Source organism: Mesoplodon mirus, assembly GCF_964341445.2.
Source record: "Mesoplodon mirus genome assembly, contig: HAP1_SCAFFOLD_34, whole genome shotgun sequence".
NCBI lineage: Eukaryota > Metazoa > Chordata > Mammalia > Artiodactyla > Ziphiidae > Mesoplodon > Mesoplodon mirus.
Genome location: NW_028295813.1, coordinates 2,837,369 through 2,851,646, shown reverse-complemented (window position 1 = coordinate 2,851,646; position 14,278 = coordinate 2,837,369).

Here is a 14,278-nt window from a genome sequence, read left to right as displayed (position 1 = left end):
CTTTTGGATGCCCTTTTTGACCGGTGGGAAGCGACAATTCTTTGTAGTGTGGATTTGCGTTGTGTGCTTGCTTGATTGGCCAAAAAGGGCCTATGCCTTTTCTCCTGAATATATTCAGGAGAAAAGTCATACACTGTTTTTGGCCAAGTGCATCATTCTCGAAGTTGTGATGCCTTTCCTGTGCTTTAAAGGCGATTCCAATTTACCTCTTGAAATATGTTTTGTGCAATTCTGCCTCATTTTCAAGTCCGCTTTGTTGCCTTCCCTCAACAGACTTTTGGAAGAGAGTAGTCCTTTATAACTCTGCAGGTTTTTGATTTGCCTTGCCCCTGAGCTCCAATTTTCAAATCCCATTATTGGGAGCTGACAGCAATTCCACAATTTTGCTTCAGGACCTATACTGGTTCCAGGGGTGGCTATACTGGTTCCCTGTGGGTGGCTGAGGCTTTGGTTAATTCTTCTTCCTACTGGGAATTTAGAGTGACATGTGTCCGTCCAAATGCCTACATCTACTCTCTGATTGGTTCTCCCTCTTCCCTTTCATCCTCTGCACAATTAGCAAACTGTGCGAACCAGGAGGTTATAGGGGATGACTCTCCTAAGTTGGGAGATTGATAGTAAAGTTGTTGGAATGCCAAACTGTAGCACAAGGAGAGGAAAAAGTAGGAGACTTTCAGAAACCTTTCGCCATCACAGGGTGTCCATTCTCTAGGTTTCCCATACATGTTATAACTGTAGTGATATTCCCTTCTACCTGGAAATTTGGGACCCATGGAATGGTGGCATGCATTACTACTTTAAAGGGTCTGCATTTTCTCTCCCAATCTCACCAGTCCTCTCAGTCCCAAGTGTCCAGCCTTATGTCTCATCCAGCTGTCTTTGCAGATAGGGTCATTCTAGGTTTCATCAGAACCCCTGAAGGAATTGTGTAAGAATTTCGCTGTTTTTTTGTTTTGTTTTTGAAATTCATTTTTATAATGGGGTTGAGGTGATTTTCCCTGACGTGTTTATGACGGTCTAGACACACTTGTTTCCCTTACAGAGGCATATCAATACATAGGTTTTAAGATTCTTACTAATCAGATATATTCCTCTGTGGGGAATAGGGGTTTTGAGTCCCGTTCACTGAGGAAGGTGTAGGTCTTGTCTATTCTGTATTTGGTTTATGGAATGGTACCTGTGCTAATATCAAACTCTGGTTTTATGCATCACCCCACCTCTCCTTTCCCCTTAAGGAGGCATAAGAGTGTTTTCTAAATGTGAGACGCTACTCTCTTTCCTAATTCAGTTCATGTGTTGTGATGTTGACATTCCCTCTGTAAGTGATATCTTATGATAAGATTCTTTTTCTGTGTGACTAATTTCCCTTAGAATCATCATACCTAAATCCTCTCATTATGCTGCTACTGGCCTTATGACATTGATTTCACGTCTGAGTGATATTCCGTTGTACAAAATTACCACAAATTCTTTATGCATTTCTCTTTTTCCTGGGATACTTTAGGTGTACCGAAGTTTAGGTTCTTGTATGCAGAGCAGCCCTAAACATTGGGGTGCCTGTGTCTTGTTGATATTTACTCTTCCCAAGTTATATATCCATGAGTTGATGTCCCCTTTGCTCGGGGGCTTTGTATTTTAGATGTTTTAGGAAACAGCATACACTTCTTCAGAGTAGCTCTTGGATATTTATACCCCACCCATCAGCGTGACTAGTCTCCCTGTTTTCCATGGCCTCTCCTGCATTTTTGATTTGTACACATTTTTTGGATGGACTTTCTGAGCAGTGGAAATTGAGACTTCTTTATTGTGCGGATTTGCATTTCCCTCTTGCTTGGTTGGCCAAAAACTCTGTATGTGTTTTTTTCCTGAAGATATTCACGAAAAAAACGCATACACCCTTTTGCCCAACTGCATCATTTTAGAAATTCTGCAGCTTTTCATATGCTTTAAATGTGAGTACAATCTACCTTTTGAAATCTGTTTCCTGCAATTCTGCCTCTCATTCAGAACCTCTTCGTTGCCTTACCTGAATATATTTTTGGACGTTGGTTATCATTTATATCTTTGCAGGTCTTTGAATTGTCTGCTCCTGAGCTCCATTTTGCAACTCGCATTTTTTGTGAGCTGACCGCCAAACCATTGGATTGATTCCGGCCCTATTCTGGTTCTGGGGAGGCAGGCTGAGCCTTTGGTTAATTCTTCTTCCTAATGGGAAATTAGAGTGACATGTGCCTGTCAAAACTACTACAGCTAATCTCTCATTGGTTCCTCCTCTTCCCATTTATCCTCTGCACAAATTGCAAACTGTGTGAAACAGGAGGTTAAAGGTGCTGATTCTCCAAGTCAGGAGATTGTTAGTAATGTGGCTGGAATGGCGAACCCCAGCACCAGGAGATCAAAAATGAGGTGCATTTTAGACACCTCTCCTGAGCACACGGTGTACATTCATCTCGGTTTCCCAGGCATGTTTTCACTGTCAGAAGATTCCCTTGAAAGTGCACATTTGGGACCCATGGAATGGGTACCAGGCAGTATTACTTTAAAAGGTCTGCATTTCCTCACCCAGCCTCTCTAACATCTCTTAGCGTGCATAGCTTCCAGCCTTATATATCATCCTGCTGTGGGTCTACATGTGTTCAATCCATGTTACATCGTAGCCCTTCAACAAAAGTTGTAAGAATTTTTGTCTGTCTCACCGTTTTTATAAATATTTTTAAATTTATTTTTATATTGGTTACAGCTGATTTTCAAAGCTCTGTTTTTTACTGCTGTACATCCACTTGATTCATGTACTGTGAGACAACAATAAATTCTTTCTCAGATGCTTATGAGTCATATGTATTATTTTCCAGTGACTTGAGTGGACTGAGTGCAGTTCTTTGAGGTACCGTGTAGGCCTTGCCAGTTATTCAATTCGGTACTTGTAATGGTATCTTTGCTAATTTCAACCTCCTGGATAATACCTCACCATTCCCCACCTTTCCCATTTAGCAGCCTTATGTCTATTTTCTACATATTTGACTATGTTTCTGTTTTGTAGTTTATTTCATGTGTAGCCATTTTTGATTCCACCTTTAAGTGACATCTTATGATATGTGTCTTTTTCTTTCTGACATGTGTCACTTAGAATGATCGTATGTAACTCCTCCAGAGTTGTTCCAACTGGCCTTATTTCATTGATTTCTGGATGAGTAATATTCCACTCTACATAAGTACCCCATCTCTTTTATCCATTTTATCCTTCCAGGGACATTTAGGTTATATCCAAGTGGAGGCCCTTTTTAACAGAGAGGTGGTAAACGTTGGGGTGCCTGTTTTCTGTCATTTTTTGTTTTTCCCAAGGTATACGCCCATGAGTGCAAGTGCCCTATGCTCTGTAGCTCAGTTTTCAGATGTTTTAGCAAACACAATACACTTCTGCAGAGTGGCCGTTGGCAAATTACATTTCCACTATCAGCCTCACAGGGCTCCCTTTTCTCCTCACCCTGTCCTGCATTTCTGGTGTTTACACTTTATGTGGATGGCACTTCTGACTGATGTGAAGTGATACATTTTGTAGTATTAATTTCCAGTGCCCACCTGTTTGTTTGGATAAAAAGTGTGAATGGCCTTTACTTGAATATATTCAGAAAAAAATGCCTACGCCCTTTTGGGCCAGGTGCATCATTGGCGATGTTCAGCCCCTTTTCTTGTGCTTTAATGGGGAGACATTTCTACCTCTTCAAATCTGATTCCTGCCACTCTCCCTTGCTTATAAGTCCTTTTCTGTGACTTACCTCAAGATATTTTTCAACAATAGATATTTTCAACTCTGCAGTTTCATGAATTTTAGTGCCCCTGAGTTCCATTTTTCAACTTGTGTTTTTGGAAACTCGACACAATACAGCAGGATTTCCTCTAGCCCTATTCTCTTTCTGTGGGCAATTCTAGCCTTTGATGAATTTGTCTTCTGGATTGGAAATTAGAGTGGCATGTGCATGTCCGAACACCTAAGACTTGTCTCTAAATTTTTCTCATCCTTCCGCTTCATCCTCTGGACAGATTCCAAACTGTGTGCAACAGGATGTTGACGGTGCTGATATCCCCAAGTGAGGAGATTGTTAGGAAAGATGCTGGAGGGGTGAACCCGAGCACCAGGCGATGAGGAGATGAGGTGCCTTTTCCAAACTATTTCCGATCAAACGGTGTACCTCCTCTAGGTGTGACAGGCATGTTTTAGCTGTAGGAAGGGTCCCGTGCATGGAAGGAGAACACCAGGGATTTTTCCAAATCAGTGCCTCCCCGAACCCCAAACTGGGGAATTTTTAAGCTACGGCTACACGTATGTCCATTAAGGGCCTTGGGAAATAGGCAGAGCCCAAACTTTAGATGATTGAAATCTTCAGGTTCAGAAGCGCTCACCATCGGCCTTGCTTAGGTTACATTTTATCTGTCATTGATAGATGATGTCAATAAAAATATCGATTCTTTTTCAGATTATTTCCCCTTATAGGTTATTGCAAAATATTCAGTGTAGTTCCCTGTGCTATACAGTTGTTCCTTGTTGATGATCTATTTTATACATAGCAGTGTGTATGTGTTAATCCCAAACTGTTAATTTATCCCTTCTCCAACCTTTCCCCTTTGGTAATAATAAATTATAAGATTTTATACTTCTCAGAAATGGGGGAGCTGAAATAGAGGTATCCTTTTCAATGGAAAAGCATTCAAAACAAGATTGAAGCTTCAGCCAAGAGTATTCGATGTACATCCATGGAAATAAATCACTTCATTTCTCTAATGTTGTCCTGACAAATAAGACAGACGTCTTCACTGAACTTGCTTATAGTAAAGTGATGGAAATATCAAATGTAAGTCTTAGAAAAATCTTATTTTACCCGAGCATTATACACTGCTCTATGTTAACTACAGTTTGCCTCACACATCTGTTCAATGAAGTTACAAAGTTCTCAATTTCTGTTACTGATCATCCAGAGGGGACCCCAACAGTAGTCCCCATGCCCAGTGTCATTGGAGCCAACAGATCAAGACTGAGTTTGGTTCAGAAGCAAAGGAAACATTATTTTGAAAACCGAATGGAGAGGTGAGAGTGTGCACTCCCCCACGGGCTGTGGGCTGGGTTGCTGAGTAGGGATCCCGGCAGCATCAGTGGGAGTTAGGAGATGGAGGTCTCGAGGGCTGGGTTGGCTGCAGCTCAGGCTCTATGCCGTGCACTCTGCATGGGACTCCGCTAGCTGAGGTGTCGACCCAGCCATTCTGCACTAGGAAGTCTGGTCTGAAGTGCCGGGTGTGGGACCTCTGCATGCGGAACCCTAGGAGCATGTGAAATTAGACAAAGCACAAAGGAAAAACAGGTTAGACTTTATTTTATTGCCCAGATTCTCTTTTTATCTCCCAGGAATTTTTAATGAACCTTGCTGGAGACGAACACCTCCTCTGCTTTTTGTTCCGTTCCTCATTCTTGGGGTGTTGAGGGTGAAGACCCCTCTTTTGTAAATGCTTCATGCTGTGGTGGGAGCCCTGATACCTAGGGGGAGGGGCAAAACGTCTCCCCACCAGCCTCCAGGTGAGGTTGATGGTCCCAAAGCCTCCTGCCTCACTTCTCGTCCGCCTGAGCACCAGCATTGGAAGTGTTATAGATTCTAATGACCTTTAAGGGTCCAGGAAGGAGATGCGCAGAGATGCTGTGGTGGCAGGTTTCAACCCACCCCACATTTGTTCAGTGATATTAGGCTGACTTTTTTGCCAGCCTAGATGCTCTGACCAGTAGTCTGTGCTTTCTTTAATTAGGTCCCTGAATTAATGTACAAACAGCACCACATGTCAGAGCCCTGCCCGTGCAACTCCCAGACAGTCCAGGGTCAGTGGTGATCCAGGACCATGACGTCCACTGAGTCAACGGCCTTTAGAAGTAGCCAGCAGTCCAGCCGGTCATATTGGCCACCATCACCGCCGTGTCTGTAGGGTTTTCTATGGTGAAAGCGTGATATACGTTTCCCCCGCCAAGCTTATTAGCTCCCCTCTGAGTGCAGTTAAGTCCTGCAAGCAGTAGTCTGCTCTTTCGGGGCATGGTCCTGTTGTTTTCTGAGAGAAACTCCAGGCCAAGTGATGGTCACACGAGTCATCTTGGGGGCCCGTTGCCCCCATTTGTCTCTCTGGAGGTTGGAGTTGGAGGGCCTCCTCACTCGAGGTCAGTGTGTCCACAGAGCGACCCCTGCAACTTCAGGACATGATGGGTGGTTAGGATCACCACGTGGGGTCCTATTCCCTTAGGAGGGAGCTGGCCTTGTGGGCTGCTGATTTCCAGCTTTTTAGATACCCCAGTATCCTGACCTGATGAGTCAGTTGGCAAAGCCCTTGGTGACCATAGTTTATCATACCTGAAGGGCATTCTTGTGTTGCTCCATTTCAATTGGTCCCTGTTTTTGCACTAAGTCTCCAAGGGTGATTAAGCTTTGACCGGGTATGTAAAGGTCAAAGGGTTTAGCTAAATTAGCGAGTTCCTGGGCAAGGATCTGAATTGACTGCTCTTTCCATTCTTGAAAGGCTGCTTCTGGATTCTATTCAAAATGATCATCATCTTTTCGTGTCAGTGTTTCAGGTAGAGGCCCAGCTATTAGACTGTAGTTAGGGATCCAGATGCAGAAAACCTTGGCCTCCCCAGGAACCCCTAAGCTGTCTTCTAGTTTTAGAAGTGGTAAGGCTGCAAATGGCTTCTTCCCTATCCTGGTATGCGTTTCTCCAAATATCTGTGAGAATGAAGCCCAGGCAAGTCACCTGAGCCTGGGATATTTGAGCCTTTTTCTTGGACACCTTCTATCCTTTCTTGGCTAGGTAGTTCCGAGGCGTCTTTAGTAGGCCTGGCAATCAGAATGTCATCTGCATATTGAAGGAGGGTTCCCTTTTACAGAGGTAGAACGTTTAGGTCTTTAGAGGACATTTCCCCAATGATGGTGTGGGGATTTTTGAACCATTGGGGCAGGACGGCCCAGCATTATTGGTTTTGTTGCATGTTGTGTCCTGCCACTCACAAGCCAAAAATTCTTGTGACTCTGAGATGAATGGAATACAGAAGAAGGCATCATTGAAGTGTAATACAGAATGCCATGGCCTGGTGGATGGTAGAATGAGCAGCAGGGTGTAGGAAATAGGATCTACTAGATGTAGATCCTCGGTGGCTTCACTGACTGTCCTGATATCCTTTACCAGGTCTCCAGCAGCCCATGGGGCTCTCGTGCTCAGGCCAATCCCAGGATATGGAGCTCACCTGGGCTGCATCCTGCACCCCACAGCCCACGGGGCTCTCGTGTTCAAGTCCCTCCCAGGGTATGGAGCTCACCTGTGCAGCTACCCAGCAGCCCATGGGGCTCTCATAGTCAGGCCCTTCCCAGGATACAGAACTCTCCTGGGCAGGTACCCCAGCAGGGCTGGACACACAGGAACTGTGCACATAGCCCACCTTGCAGAGAACCCCCAGCTCACCTTTCGCTCACAGCTGACACAGAACACCTCAGAGCAGGACTTGAACTAACAAACAGCAGCTCTGACAGGTCTGTGACCCTGGCTATCACTCTGTGCAGCCTCTCTCTGCCTGGTCTTCCAGACACTTCCACTGCAGCCAGGGCTCCAGGCCTCTGTCTCCACCCACCATCACTCCTCTCCCTGACTCCTGGGTTCCTCTCATTAGGATAGGGTCTTCTTGAAGTTGTTTTCCACTCATGGACCAGATAAAATGATAAGAAAACAAGCCGCAGCTGCAGCCCCTTGTCTAGCCTGACTCTCAAGGCCCACACCTGTTCCTTGGGACTGACCCGTTTAGCAAGGTTCATTTTCTGCAACTGTGAGCCCCTGAGGGGTGAGGATTGGCTGATTTGGGCAGCCTGACACTGCCTGCCAGCCCCCCCACAGGTGTGCCTGGGTTGAGGTCAATATAAACACCTCTCCAGTCAGCAAGAGCCCATGTAGCTGTGACTGACGCCATATTCTCTGCCCCGTCAGCAGTTTCGGGGCTGGGGTGGTGGGAGGGAGTAACGGGCTGTGGCTTTGAGGGTGGCCCAGTGTGATTTGGGCTCTGCTGGACTTTCTGCAGGAGTTGCCAGGCTGCCACCTGCTAAAGAAGAGGACGTGTCACCCATACATGCCACTGGAATTTCTCCCCAGGCAGAGGTGAGGAAGTAAAAAAGCAGTGGGGGCCGTGGCAGGAGGGGTATCACAGGCAGGGAAATGGAAAGATTCCAGAAGAGCATCTGGGGCCAGGACCATCCTGGCTGGCCTGCAGGCACCAAGTCGGCCTGCGTGCTCTCGCTAGTGTGGCTCCACAGCCCTTCCTGTAGGCTTGCAAGTGCTTGTACATATTCAGGTGTTTTACCTGGAAAGGGTGGGAAGAGTTCAGCTGCAGCAGGACTGGGGCTCAGCTCACATTTACTCACAGACGCCTCGACACAGTCCCCCAGCTTTGCAATGAGGATGCTCCTTGTGGGGGGGAGCGCTGCTGACTGCATGGTAGACGATTTCCCAGCTCTGACCAACTTAAGAATTTTTTACCACTGGAGCAAGTGCCCTGATACGATTTTCCTCTGTATAACTGGTGTGTTCTGTTTTTTTTTTTTCTTTTTTTCTTTTTGGTTCAAGTTAGATTTTATTTATTCCTCTTTTTTTTTAATTTGGAGATATAAACATGGAAATAATGCATTAATATAAAGACGTCTATGTGAAGGGAAAAACTTTTTTTCTGTTTTATTTTATTAAATGTTATTTATTTATTTTTAATTTTTTTAAATTTATTTCTTTTATACAGCAGGTTCTTATTGGATATGTATTTTATACATATAAGTGTGCACATGTGAATCCCAGTCTCCCAATTCATCCCACCACCACCCTCACATGGCGTTCCCTCCTTGGTGTCCATATGTTTGTTCTCTACATCTGTCTCTATCTCTGCCCTGCAAACTGGTTCATCTGTACCATTTATCTAGGTTCCACATATATGCATTAATATACAATATTTGCTTTTCTCTTTCTGACTTACTTCACTCTGTATGACAGTCTCGAGATCCATCAAGGTCTCTACAAATGACCCAATTTCATTCCTATGTATGGCAGAGTAATATTCTGTTGTATATATGTACCAAGTCTTTATCCATTCGTCTGTCTGTGGGCACTTAGGTTGCTTTCATTACCTGTCTATTGTAAATAGTGCTGCAGTGAACATTGTGGTGAATGTGTCTTTTTTTTTCTTTTTTTTTTAAATTTATTTTATTTTATTTTTTTGCTTTATAACAAATTTAATCAGTTATACATATACATATGTTTCCATATCCCCTCCCTTTTGCGTCTCCCTCCCACCCTCCCTATCCCACCCCTCCAGGCGGTCACAAAGTACCGAGCTGATCTCCCTGTGCTATGCGGCTGCTTCCCACTAGCTATCTACCTCACGTTTGGTAGTGTATATATGTCCATGCCGCTCTTTCACTTTGTCACAGCTTACCCTTCCCCCTCCCCATATCCTCAAGTCCATTCTCTAGTAGGTCTGTGTCTTTATTCCTGTCTTACCCCTATGTTCTTCATGACATTTTTTTTTCTTAAATTCCATATATATGTGTTAGCATACAGTATTTGTCTTTCTCTTTCTGACTTACTTCACTCTGTATGACAGACTCTAGGTCTATCCACCTCATTACAAATAGCTCAATTTCATTTCTTTTTATGGCTGAGTAATATTCCATTGTATATATGTGCCACATCTTCTTTATCCATTCATCCGATGATGGACACTTAGGTTGTTTCCATCTCCGGGCTATTGTAAATAGGGCTGCTATGAACATTTTGGTACATGTCTCTTTTTGAATTATGGTTTTCTCAGGGTATATGCCCAGTAGTGGGATTGCTGGGTCATATGGTAGTTCTATTTGTAGTTTTTTAAGGAACCTCCATACCGTTCTCCATAGCGGCTGTACCAATTCACATTCCCACCAGCAGTGCAAGAGTGTTCCCTTTTTTCCACACCCTCTCCAGCATTTATTGTTTCTAGATTTTTTGATGATGGCCATTCTGACTGGTGTGAGATGATATCTCATTTTAGTTTTGATTTGCATTTCTCTAATGAGTAAAGATGTTGAGCATCCTTTCATGTGTTTGTTGGCAGTCTGTATATCTTCTGTGGAGAAATGTCTATTTAGGTCTTCTGCCCATTTTTGGATTGGGTTCTTTGTTTTTTTGTTATTGAGCTGCATGAACTGCTTATAAATTTTGGAGATTAATCCTTTGTCAGTTGCTTCATTTGCAAATATTTTCTCCCATTCTGAGGGTTGTCTTTTGGTCTTGTTTATGGTTTGCTTTGCTGTGCAAAAGCTTTGAAGTTTCATTAGGTCCCATGTGTTTATTTTTGTCTTTATTTCCATTTCTCTAGGAGGTGGGTCAAAAAGGATCTTGCTGTGATTTATGTCATAGAGTGTTCTGCCTATGTTTTCCTCTAAGAGTTTGAGAGTGTCTGGCCTTACATTTAGGTCTTTAATCCATTTTGAGCTTATTTTTGTGTATGGTGTTAGGGAGTGATCTAATCTCATAATTTTACATGTCCCTATCCAGTTTTCCCAGCACCACTTATTGAAGAGACTGTCCTTTCTCCACTGTACATTCCTGCCTCCTTTATCAAAGATAAGGTGACCATATGTCCGTGGGTTTAACTCTGGGCTTTCTATCCTGTTCCATTGATCTATCTTTCTGTTTTTGTGCCAGTACCATACTGTCTTGATTACTGTAGCTTTGTAGTATAGTCTGAAGTCAGGGAGCCTGATTCCTCCAGCTCCATTTTTCGTTCTCAAGATTGCTTTGGCTATTCGGGGTCTTTTGTGTTTCCATACAAATTGTGAAATTTTTTGCTCTAGTTCTGTGAAAAATGCCAGTGGTAGTTTGATAGGGATTGCATTGAACCTGTAGATTGCTTTGGGTAGTAGAGTCATTTTCACAATGTTGATTCTTCCAATCCAAGAACATGGTACATCTCTCCATCTATTTGTATCATCTTTAATTTCTTTCATCAGTGTCTTATAATTTTCTGCATACAGGTCTTTTGTCTCCTTAGGTAGGTTTATTCCTAGATATTTTATTCTTTTTGTTGCAATGGTAAATGGGAGTGTTTCCTTGATTTCACTTTCAGATTTTTCATCATCAGTATATAGGAATGCCAGAGATTTCTGTGCATTAATTTTGTATCCTGCAACTTGACCAAATTCATTGATTAACTCTAGTAGTTTTCTGGTAGCATCTTTAGGATTCTCTATGTATAGTATCATGTCATCTGCAAACAGTGACAGCTTTACTTCTTCTTTTCCAATTTGGATTCCTTTTATTTCCTTTTCTTCTCTGATTGCTGTGGCTAAAACTTCCAAAACTAGGTTGAATAAGAGTGGTGAAAGTGGGCAACCTTGTCTAGTTCCTGATCTTAGTGGAAATGGTTTCAGTTTTTCACCATTGAGGACAATGCTGGCTGTGGGTTTGTCATATATGGCCTTTATTATGTTGAGGAAAGTTCCCTCTATGCCTACTTTCTGCAGGGTTTTTATCATAAATGGGTGTTGAATTTTGTCGAAAGCTTTCTCTGCATCTATTGAGATGATCATATGGTTTTTCTCCTTCAATTTGTTAATATGGTGTATCACGTTGATTGATTTGCGTATATTGAAGAATCCTTGCATTCCTGGAATAAACCCCACTTGATCATGGTGTATGATCCTTTTAATGTGCTGTTGGATTCTGTTTGCTAGTATTTTGTTGAGGATTTTTGCATCTATGTTCATCAGTGATATTGGCCTGTAGTTTTCTTTCTTTGTGACATCCTTGCCTGGTTTTGGTATCAAGGTGATGGTGGCCTCGTAGAATGAATTTGGGAGTGTTCCTCCCTCTGCTATATTTTGGAAGAGTTTCAGAAGGATGGGTTTTAGCTCTTCTCTAAATGCTTGATAGAATTCGCCTGTGAAGCCATCTGGCCCTGGGCTTTTGTTTGTTGGAAGATTTTTTATCACAGTTTCAATTTCAGTGCTTGTGATTGGTCTGTTCATATTTTCTATTTCTTCCTGATTCAGTCTTGGCAGGTTGTGCATTTCTAAGAATTTGTCCATTTCTTCCAGGTTGTCCATTTTATTGGCATAGAGTTGCTTATAGTAATCTCTTATGATCTTTTGTATTTCTGCAGTGTCAGTTGTTACTTCTCCTTTTTCATTTCTAATTCTATTGATTTGAGTCTTCTCCCTTTTTTTCTTGATGAGTCTGGCTAATGGTTTATCAATTTTGTTTATCTTCTCAAAGAACCAGCTTTTAGTTTTATTGATCTTTGCTATCGTTTCCTTCATTTCTTTTTCATTTATTTCTGATCTGATTTTTATGATTTCTTTCCTTCTGCTAACTTTGGGATGTTTTTGTTCTTCTTTCTCTAATTGCTTTAGGTGCAAGGTTAGGTTGTTTATTCGAGATGTTTCCTGTTTCTTAAGGTGGGATTGTATTGCTATAAACTTCCCTCTTAGAACTGCTTTTGCTGCATCCCATAGGTTTTGGGTCGTCGTGTCTCCATTGTCATTTGTTTCTAGGTATTTTTTAATTTCCTCTTTGATTTCTTCAGTGATCACTTCGTTATTAAGTAGTGTATTGTTTAGCCTCCATGTGTTTGTATTTTTTACAGATCTTTTCCTGTAATTGATATCTAGTCTCATAGCATTGTGGTCGGAAAAGATACTTGATACAATTTCAATTTTCTTAAATTTACCAAGGCTTGATTTGTGACCCAAGATATGATCTATCCTGGAGAATGTTCCATGAGCTCTTGAGAAAAATGTGTATTCTGTTGTTTTTGGATGGAATGTCCTATAAATATCAATTAAGTCCATCTTGTTTAATGTATCATTTAAAGCTTGTGTTTCCTTATTTATTTTCATTTTGGATGATCTGTCCATTGGTGAAAGTGGGGTGTTAAAGTCCCCTACTATGATTGTGTTACTGTCGATTTCTCCTTTTATGGCTGTTAGTATTTGCCTTATGTATTGAGGTGCTCCTATGTTGGGTGCGTAAATATTTACAATTGTTATATCTTCTTCTTGGATCGATCCCTTGATCATTATGTAGTGTCCTTCTTTATCTCTTCTAGTAGTCTTTATTTTAAAGTCTATTTTGTCTGATATGAGAATTGCTACTCCAGCTTTCTTTTGGTTTCCATTTGCATGGAATATCTTTTTCCATCCCCTTACTTTCAGTCTGTATGTGTCTCTAGGTCTGAAGTGGGTCTCTTGTAGACAGCATATATATGGGTCTTGTTTTTGTATCCATTCATCCACTCTGTGTCTTTTGGTGGGAGCATTTAGTCCATTTACATTTAAGGTAATTATCGATATGTATGTTCCTATTCCCATTTTCTTAATTGTTTTGGGTTCGTTATTGTAGGTCTTTTCCTTCTGTTGTGTTTCTTGCCTAGAGAAGTTCCTTTAGCATTTGTTGTAAAGCTGGTTTGGTGGTGCTGAACTCTCTCAGCTTTTGCTTGTCTGTAAAGGTTTTAATTTCTCCATCAAATCTGAATGAGATCCTTGCTGGGTAGAGTAATCTTGGTTGCAGGTTTTTCTCTTTCATCACTTTAATTATGTCCTGCCACTCCCTTCTGGCTTGTAGAGTTTCTGCTGAGAGATCAGCTGTTATCCTGATGGGGATTCCCTTGTGTGTTATTTGTTGTTTTTGCCTTGCTGCTTTTAATATGATTTCTTTGTGTTTAATTTTTGACAGTTTGATTAATATGTGTCTTGGCGTATTTCTCCTTGGATTTATTCTGTATGGAACTCTCTGTGCCTCCTGGACTTGATGAACTATTTCCTTTCCCATATTAGGGAAGTTTTCAACTATAATCTCTTCAAATATTTTCTCAGTCCCTTTCTTTTTCTCTTCTTCTTCTGGAACCCCTATAATTCGAATGTTGGTGCGTTTAATGTTGTCCCAGAGGTCTCTGAGACTGTCCTCTGTTCTTTTCATTCTTTTTTCTTTATTTTGCTCTGCAGCAGTTATTTCCACTATTTTATCTTCCACCTCACTTATCCGTTCTTCTGCCTCAGTTATTCTGCTATTGATCCCGTCTAGAGTATTTTTCATTTCATGTATTGTGTTTTTAATCGATGCTTGATTCATCTTTAGTTCTTCTAGGTCCTTGTTAACTGTTTCTTGCATTTTGTCTATACTATTTCCAAGATTTTGGATCTGGGAAATAGAATCTTGGATCATCTTTACCATCATTATTCTGAATTCT